Here is an 8,037-nt window from a genome sequence, read left to right as displayed (position 1 = left end):
TGAAGGTTTTCACAGCCCAATGCGCCTTGTGCTCTAGCTCAACGGGCAAATGACATGGCTTACCATATATAAGCCGAAAAGGTGACATGCCAAGGGGAGTTTTGTAAGCCGTACGATAGGCCCACAATGCATCGTCTAAGCGCAAACTCCAATCTCTTCTTGAGGGTCCCACGGTTTTCTCTAGGACTTGTTTGATCTCCCTATTTGAAACCTCCGCTTGCCCATTGGTTTGAGGGTGATAAGGTGTTGAAACCTTATGCGTAACGTTGTACTTCTTGAGCAAAGCTTCAATGGTACGGTTGCAAAAGTGAGAACCCCCATCACTGATTAAAACTCGTGGCATCCCAAACCTAGCAAAAATATTAGATTTCACAAAATCTGCAACAACATTAGAATCGTTAGTACGGGTGGCTTTGGCCTCCACCCATTTGGAAACATAATCGACAGCTAGCAAGATGTAAGTGAAACCAAAAGAGGGAGGAAAGGGGCCCATGAAATCGATACCCCAAACATCAAAAATTTCCACAAATGAGAGAGATTGCTGCGGCATTTGGTCCTTAGGCCCTATGTTACCCGTTCTTTGACACTTATCACATGTTAAACAAAACATTTTAGCATCTTTAAAGAGATTAGGCCAATAAAATCCAGATTGTAACACCTTTAGGGCTGTCCTTTGGGTGCCAAAATGTCCCCCACATGCATAAGTATGGCAGAATGTAAGAATGGAATTAAAATCAGATTCGGGCACACATCTACGCACAATCTGATCTGGGCAGAATTTCCATAAATATGGATCATCCCAAACATAAAAACGTGCATCATGAACAAGTTTATCACGTTGGAATTTGTTTAGGGTACTAGGAACTTGCTTAGACACCAAGAAATTGACCAAATCGGCATACCAAGGGGTTCTTACCTCAATGGACAGAAGTTGTTCATCCGGGAATGTCTCTACGATGGGAACGGGCTCTTCCTCACGCACCATTCTACTTAGGTGGTCAGCCACTACATTTTCACACCCTTTCTTGTCTCGAATTTCAAGATTGAACTCTTGAAGTAGGAGCATCCATCGAATGAGTCTTGGCTTGGCCTCCTTTTTTGTGAAAAGATACCTCAAGGCTGCATGGTCAGTGAAAACAATGACTTTAGTACCAAGAAGATATGATCTAAACTTATCTAATGCAAATACAATAGCCAAGAGTTCTTTTTCGGTTGTAGAATAATTTAGTTGTGCATCATTCAACGTCCGTGAGGCATAGTAGATGACATGCGGCCTTTTGTCTTTCCTTTGCCCTAAAACAGCCCCTAGAGCATAATCAGAGGCGTCACACATCAATTCAAAAGGGAGACTCCAATCAGGGGGAGCAATGATTGGTGCCGTGGTCAACAACTCCTTGAGTTGATTGAATGAAGCCGTGCACTCCTTGGTGAATTCAAACGCCACTTCTTTTTGTAGGAGACGGCACATGCATTCCCTTCCATTTTCTGCTTGCATTTCCAGCTTTGCACATGCATATATTCCTCCTCCTAGCTGTCATGTCCCCCCCATTTTACCTATAAATAAGCATCCATTGCATTCATTCTCATGGACTCTCATTTCATACACATTTCAGTCACAACTTCTTCCATTTCAGAATGTAGACATCAAACCACCCTTGCCGTGCTCTCCCTTACAATCCAAAAAACCATCTTCCATTTCCATCACTCCCCACTCCACTCCACACTTCCATCCCCCCAACCAACTATCCCTAGACCTTATGCTACAACGAAGAGGAAGAGAAGAGGGCCTAAACGTTCATACAATTCACGTTTGAGTTGTTGGAATGTTTAGGTGTTTCTTTGATTTCAATGTTTAAATTCAATTCTCTTTGTTTTGTATGTTTGAGGAATGGAAGAAAAGAGTGCTTAAACGTTCATACAATTCACGTTTGAGTTGTTGGAATGTTTAGGTGTTTCTTTGATTTCAATGTTATAAAGAACTAAATCCCCCTTTGGCTAGGGGTGGATTCGATGTAGCCTTGCAAAACTATTCCATGTTATTAAGTTAAAGTATTTGATTCACCAATCTGTGTTCTTGTTTCATTCACTGATTTTATAGTTTAATTTGTTTGTTAATCTTAATGTTTGATCACCATTAGGGCTGCTTATGAATTATTTGATCAAGGTTATAGTACACATCATGCTTAATCTTGGTAGACATGTGAATGAATGAAGAAACTGCTATGCATACATCCTGCCATGTGATTTCTTTGATTCTTTGAAGTTTTCTTGTTCTTAATGGATTCTTACTTGCTAATCTAAGTTGAACATCACAACTAGGTTGCATATTAGGAGTACTTGATCACAACCACACATCAAATGGATGATCATAAATAAGTAAAACGAACCCTAGTTGCAGATTGGAGAGTTGAATACGTTTTGACTTAACAAACATGGACTTGGTTTAGCAATGGTGAAATCGAATCCCTAGCTTCATCTCCATTGATACTATCTCATTTTATTAGTTGTTGATTCATTTATTTGTGTTTACTTCATGTTCTTATACTTTCAAGTTACAATACCAAATCTGCCTATTTAGACTAGTTTGATACAATACCAAATCTGCCTATTTAGACTAGTTTGATTCAATTCTTAATATGCCTAGTTTGATTACATTTTAGTTAGAAAGTATCTTAGTTTGTGTTTTTAAGCATTTTGATTCATTCTATTACTCAATTTCGTCCAAAGTTACCAAAGTGCTCAAAACTGCCCAGAAAGTGATTTTAAGGCAGTTTTGAGTGTTTTGGGGCTGTTTTGAGTCTTTTGATTTGTTTGAGTGTTTTTATTGTTTAGTTTTGCATTCTTTGAGTCTAGTTTAGTGTTTCAAACTTTATTTTACGTTTTTGAGTCAGTTTCCAAGTGATTTTGCAATCCCTCCTAATCCCCGGTTAAGAACGATCCCTACTTACATTCTTCACTACAATTGACAAAAAGAGGGTTTAAATTGTGTGCGTATAATTCTCGCATCAGGTTGTTTGTCGCAAGAACATCCTCTTTGATGAATTCTTGATATTCCCTACTTTTCACCTTTTGAAGGGCTTCCAATATGTCTTTTTCACTTTCTTCTTCCTTGGAATTCATGAACCTACAAGGAATAGGGACATTTGGTGGAATGGGGTTAGAAATAATTAAATTTGGAACAACCTTACCTATGGTGGGCGAATTGGGATCTTGAGGTGGCTGCGGCAAAGGTGTTTCCACCCTTGTCGTGGTTTTGTCCAACTCCTCTTCCTCAAATTGTAATCTTTCATCTTCCTTGTGATGTGATTTTGATGGTTGAGGGTCCGTTCCAACCTCTTTGCCACTTCTTAACGTGATAGCATCGGTGGTTTCAAATCCTCCCTTCGGATTTACAATGGTTGAACTAGGGAGTTTGCCTTGGTCACGAAATTGTCCTACGAACTCCGCTATCTGCCCAATTTGCTTTTCCAAGTGGTTCAACCTTTTGTCTCGATTTTGCATTGCTTTCTTTTGATTTTCTTGCCCCTGAGACAAATTGGTGAGTAACTTAATAAGCGTATCATTATACAAAGACGCACCTGAATTTGTTTGGGCAGGTTGTATATGAGGTTGTGGTGGCTGCATAGGGCTTGAATAGAACTCCTCATATGGCTGCCAATATCCTTCTTGTTGGACGTTTTGAGATTCCCACCACATAGAGTTTGAATGATCACTCCAATCTGAATTGTACATGTTGGAAAACAAATTGTTCCTTGATTGTTTATGATCTTGATAACCCCAGGTATTGAAATTCTCCCAACTTCTTTGTGGACATAGATTTGCTTGATATTCTTGCCTATAAGGAGCACCAAATGTAGGGACAGTTTGCATTGTGGACCCTTCAGCATACTGTGATAACTGACACGTAAGATTTGCTATTTGAGCTTGAAGGTTAGCAATTGCCATGTCTTGCTTCTCTAGTACCTGAAATCAAAGAAATAAAACTAAATCAAATATCAAAAGAAAAATAAACAAAGTCCAAGATATGTTCACGAATCGGATGAGAACTCCGAGTCATAAACAAGAAACAAAACAAGATTAAGAATCTGGAATAAAATAAAACAAACGAAAATAAAACAATCCAAGGGATTAGCAAAGTTGCTAATCCCCGGCAACGGCGCCAAAATTTGATGTGAGAATTATACGCACACAAATTAAACCCTCTTTTTATCAATTGTAGTGAAGAATGTAAGTAGGGATCGTTCTGGACCGGGGATTAGGAGGGATTGTTAATCACTTGGAAACTGACTCAAATACGTAAAAACAAGTTTAAAACACTATACTAGACTCAAAGAATGCAAAACTAAACTTCAAAACACCAAAACAAACCAAAATACTCAAAACAGCACCAAAACACTCAAAACTGCCTTAAAAACACAATCTGGGCAGTTTTGAACACTAGACACAACTTTGGACGAAAATTGGTTTTAACTTGACCTAAGACACTTAAAAACACAAACTAAAGTGATTTCTAACTACTATGACTCAACAAAGTAAAGGGGGATTGGTTTTGGACGAATTTAAAAACAAAACTTAAAACTTTGTAAAACGAACAGATTTTAAAACGAATTTGGATTTAATGAATGGGATGGAAGCTAGCTAAGGGGTTCATCTCCACACATGTTATACTTGCACACAAAACGATTTCTAATTGCTTTTCAATAAACCATGAATTCTCAACGCCCCAGATTAACCGTGAATTGCACTAATTAACCCTCAGATTTTCCTAACGTTATTGAATTGGATGATTGCATACGACAACCCAAAACATTCCCCACAAGTCCCCTACATGATTGCATAATAGAGATACAAGCAAGAATCATTAAGTTCTATGAAAACCATAAGCATTGACGAAGCACTTGTTACTATGATTGCATGAAACTTATGCCAAGAATTTACTTAACGCGATTGAGATCATCAACCTTTACTACTTGTGAATATAATTCCATAACGATTAGGTGAAATTTCCTTATATCCTAGCATCCAATTTATGCATGAAAATTAAGCGTGCACTCCCAACCAACACACACAAATCAATGTAATTCACATAGATAAGTAAATTGAATTCACAACTTATGAAACGCAATTAGAAGTAATCAAATCATATTGCAAGCATAAACATGTATTTCGAATCCCCCCCGAGCCAAGGGGGGGTTTAGTTCCTCATACGCACAAAACAAAGAGAATTGAAATTAAACATTGAAATCAAAGGAAAAGAAACACCTAGAAATTCCCGCGACGCGAACTTGAATTGCATGAACTTCCGAGCTTCCTTCTCCTCCTCCTTGGTGCGGCAAGGGTCTAGGGACAGGTTTTAGGGCCTTAGGTGTATGGATGTATGGTTATGGAGGGATGTAGTAGTGTTTAGGGGAAGGGGATGGTGCGGCAAAGGTCTAAAACTAAGGAAAGGGGTGTTTGGTGGCTGCGGCAAGGGTGTGGAGAGGTTTGGACGAATTTCTGGTATGAATGAATGTGTATGAGAGGTGGTGATCTGATCTAGGGGTTAATATGAGTATATATAGGCACTTAAAACCCTAGGGTAATCAGATATGGACTTGAATAACCCAAATCAACTAGGAAATAGGCTTAGAAATCAGAAATAGAGAGGGATAATGCTTCCTAGGTGCGGCAGGTATGGGATAAGGTGATAAGGTTTCTAGAATGCCTTGCAAGGCAAGGGAAATCAGATTTCTAGAAGGGTTTGGGCGCCACCTTTGTAGGAGATAAGATAAGGTTCCTAAAATCATGCTTTAAGTGCCAAATTTGTAGGGAAAAAGGGATAAGGGTGCGGCAAAGCTTAGGGATAATGTTTAGGGCTTCTAGAAAGCCCTAAAACTAAGGGGAATTGGATAAAACCCACGGCAAGGATAGGATAGGGTGTCCTAAGGCTTCTAGAAACCCTCCAAGATAAGGTAAAGTGCATGGCATCCCTATAGGATTAGGATAAGGTGTCCTAAATGGATAAGGACTCCTCATTGTACTTGAAAACTTTGCCTATTAGGATTAGGAAACCTTGTCTTCATCATTCCTTCTTCATCTTGGACTCCTTTTCCTTCTTGGACTTGGAAAACTTCTTTGTTGCTTCACTTGAGACCATTTGGATTTTGACTTTCCTACTTCAAGTAGGAAACCTTGTTTGAGTAGGAATCTTCATTCTTCTAGGAATCCTAATTCAACTAGGAAACCCATTTCCACTAAGGGCTTTCCTACTTCAACTAGGAAACCTTGTTCAAGTAGGAAACATCATCTTCAAATCTTCAATTTCGTCCATCCTCTTGGCTCCAAGCATATGATGTCCATTCCAAGCTCTAATTTGCTCCAAAAGGCTCCAAAATGCATCCTTTTGCATACTTTGCCCTTAAAACCTGAAAATACATAAAACTAGCTTAAAAGACTACTTTACTAAGGAAAAACACTATAAATGCACAAGAACAAGCTAAACTAAGGTGCATAAATATGCTCCTATCATATGACAATTTGATTATAACCAGAGTAACCATCAAGAAAACAATAGAAAGCATATCCCGCTAACCTTTCGAGCATTTGGTCAATGAACGGCAATGGGAAGTGGTCCTTCCTTGTGGTGGCGTTTCACTTCCTATAGTCGATGCACACCCTCCAACCAGTTTGAATGCGCGTAGGAACAATCTCATTCTCGGCGTTTTCAACCACAGTCACTCCGGATTTCTTTGGAACGCATTGCACGGGCGAAACCCACCTGCTATCAGAAATAGGATAAATCACTCCACAATCAAGCAATTTGATTACCTCTTTCTTCACTACTTCCATCATCGGAGGGTTAAGACGGCGTTGAGCCTCTCGAGATGTTTTGGACCCCTCCTCTAGAAGAATGCGATGCATGCACATAGTAGGGCTGATTCCCTTTATGTCGGCCAAAGTCCATCCAATTGTCGTCTTGTACTCTTTAAGCACTCGCACTAATTTGCTCTCCTCTTGTGTCGTGAGTGAGGATGATGATAGGAGCATATTCATGCGACTTAATTAGCTTGTTCTCGCGCATTTATGTTGTGTTTATTTAGTTATTTTAGTGTTTAAGGCCACTTTTGTGTATTTTCAGATTATAAGGCCAAAGTGTGCAAGAAGATGCAAATTGGAGTCTTTTGGAGCGAAAGAGGAATGAACGAGTTGAAGACTTGAAGAAATGACGAATTCCTACTCCAACGATGAATTCCTACCAAAACGAGGAATCCTACTCAAACAAGGTTTCCTATTTGAAGTAGGAAAGTTAACCCTAAGTTTCCCGTTTTGGTAACCTTTCCTAATCTTAAACGTCCGTATTTTCTAGCCACTTTGAAGTCCTTGTAGGCGCTTTAGGACACAAAACGAAGGCCCTAGGGCCCTTAAAACCCTTTGCCGTGGGCTTTTCCCTTCTCCCCTTCCCTTGCCGTGCAAGGGGAGGCATTTTGGGCCCATTTTATGCACCTAAACCCTAGCCCTTTTTCCTTGCAGCCACTTTCCCTTCTATTTCTGAAACTTAAACCTATTTCCCTCTCAAATCAACCCTAGCCGCACCTTTTAGTGAATTCCCTTTTTAATTTCTGATTTAATTTCAGAATTTTGTGAGCCTTTGATTTAATAAGCTAGGGTTTTACTTTCTATAACCATATAAAAACAAAATTCCAGCCGCACCTTAGGAACTCTCATTCATTCTTTCAATTTTCAGCCACATTAACCCTAATTTCTCCTAGTGCTGCAGCCACCATCACCCAAAAACCACCCATTCCAGCCACTTTCCAATCAGTGCCGCAGCCATTCCACCACTCTCCACCACCTTACACACCATCCCCCACCTTCTACCACCATTGCCGCAACCCTAAACCACCCTAAACCCATTTATAACCCAGAAATTCACCCAAGATCATCCAAAACCATCTCTGCCGCAGCAAGGAGAAGAGGAAAGAGGATCTTCGACGCGCACCAATCCACGTGGATTCGTTGGGTGTTCTAGGTGTAATCAATCCTTTGTGCTTTATGTTT

Source organism: the organism of the source record quoted next, unplaced genomic scaffold (assembly GCF_019419815.1).
Source record: "Pyrus x bretschneideri cultivar Hongxiangsu unplaced genomic scaffold, Pyrus_bretschneideri_v1 Contig156, whole genome shotgun sequence".
NCBI lineage: Eukaryota > Viridiplantae > Streptophyta > Magnoliopsida > Rosales > Rosaceae > Pyrus > Pyrus x bretschneideri.
Note: the sequence above shows the minus strand (reverse complement) of the source record.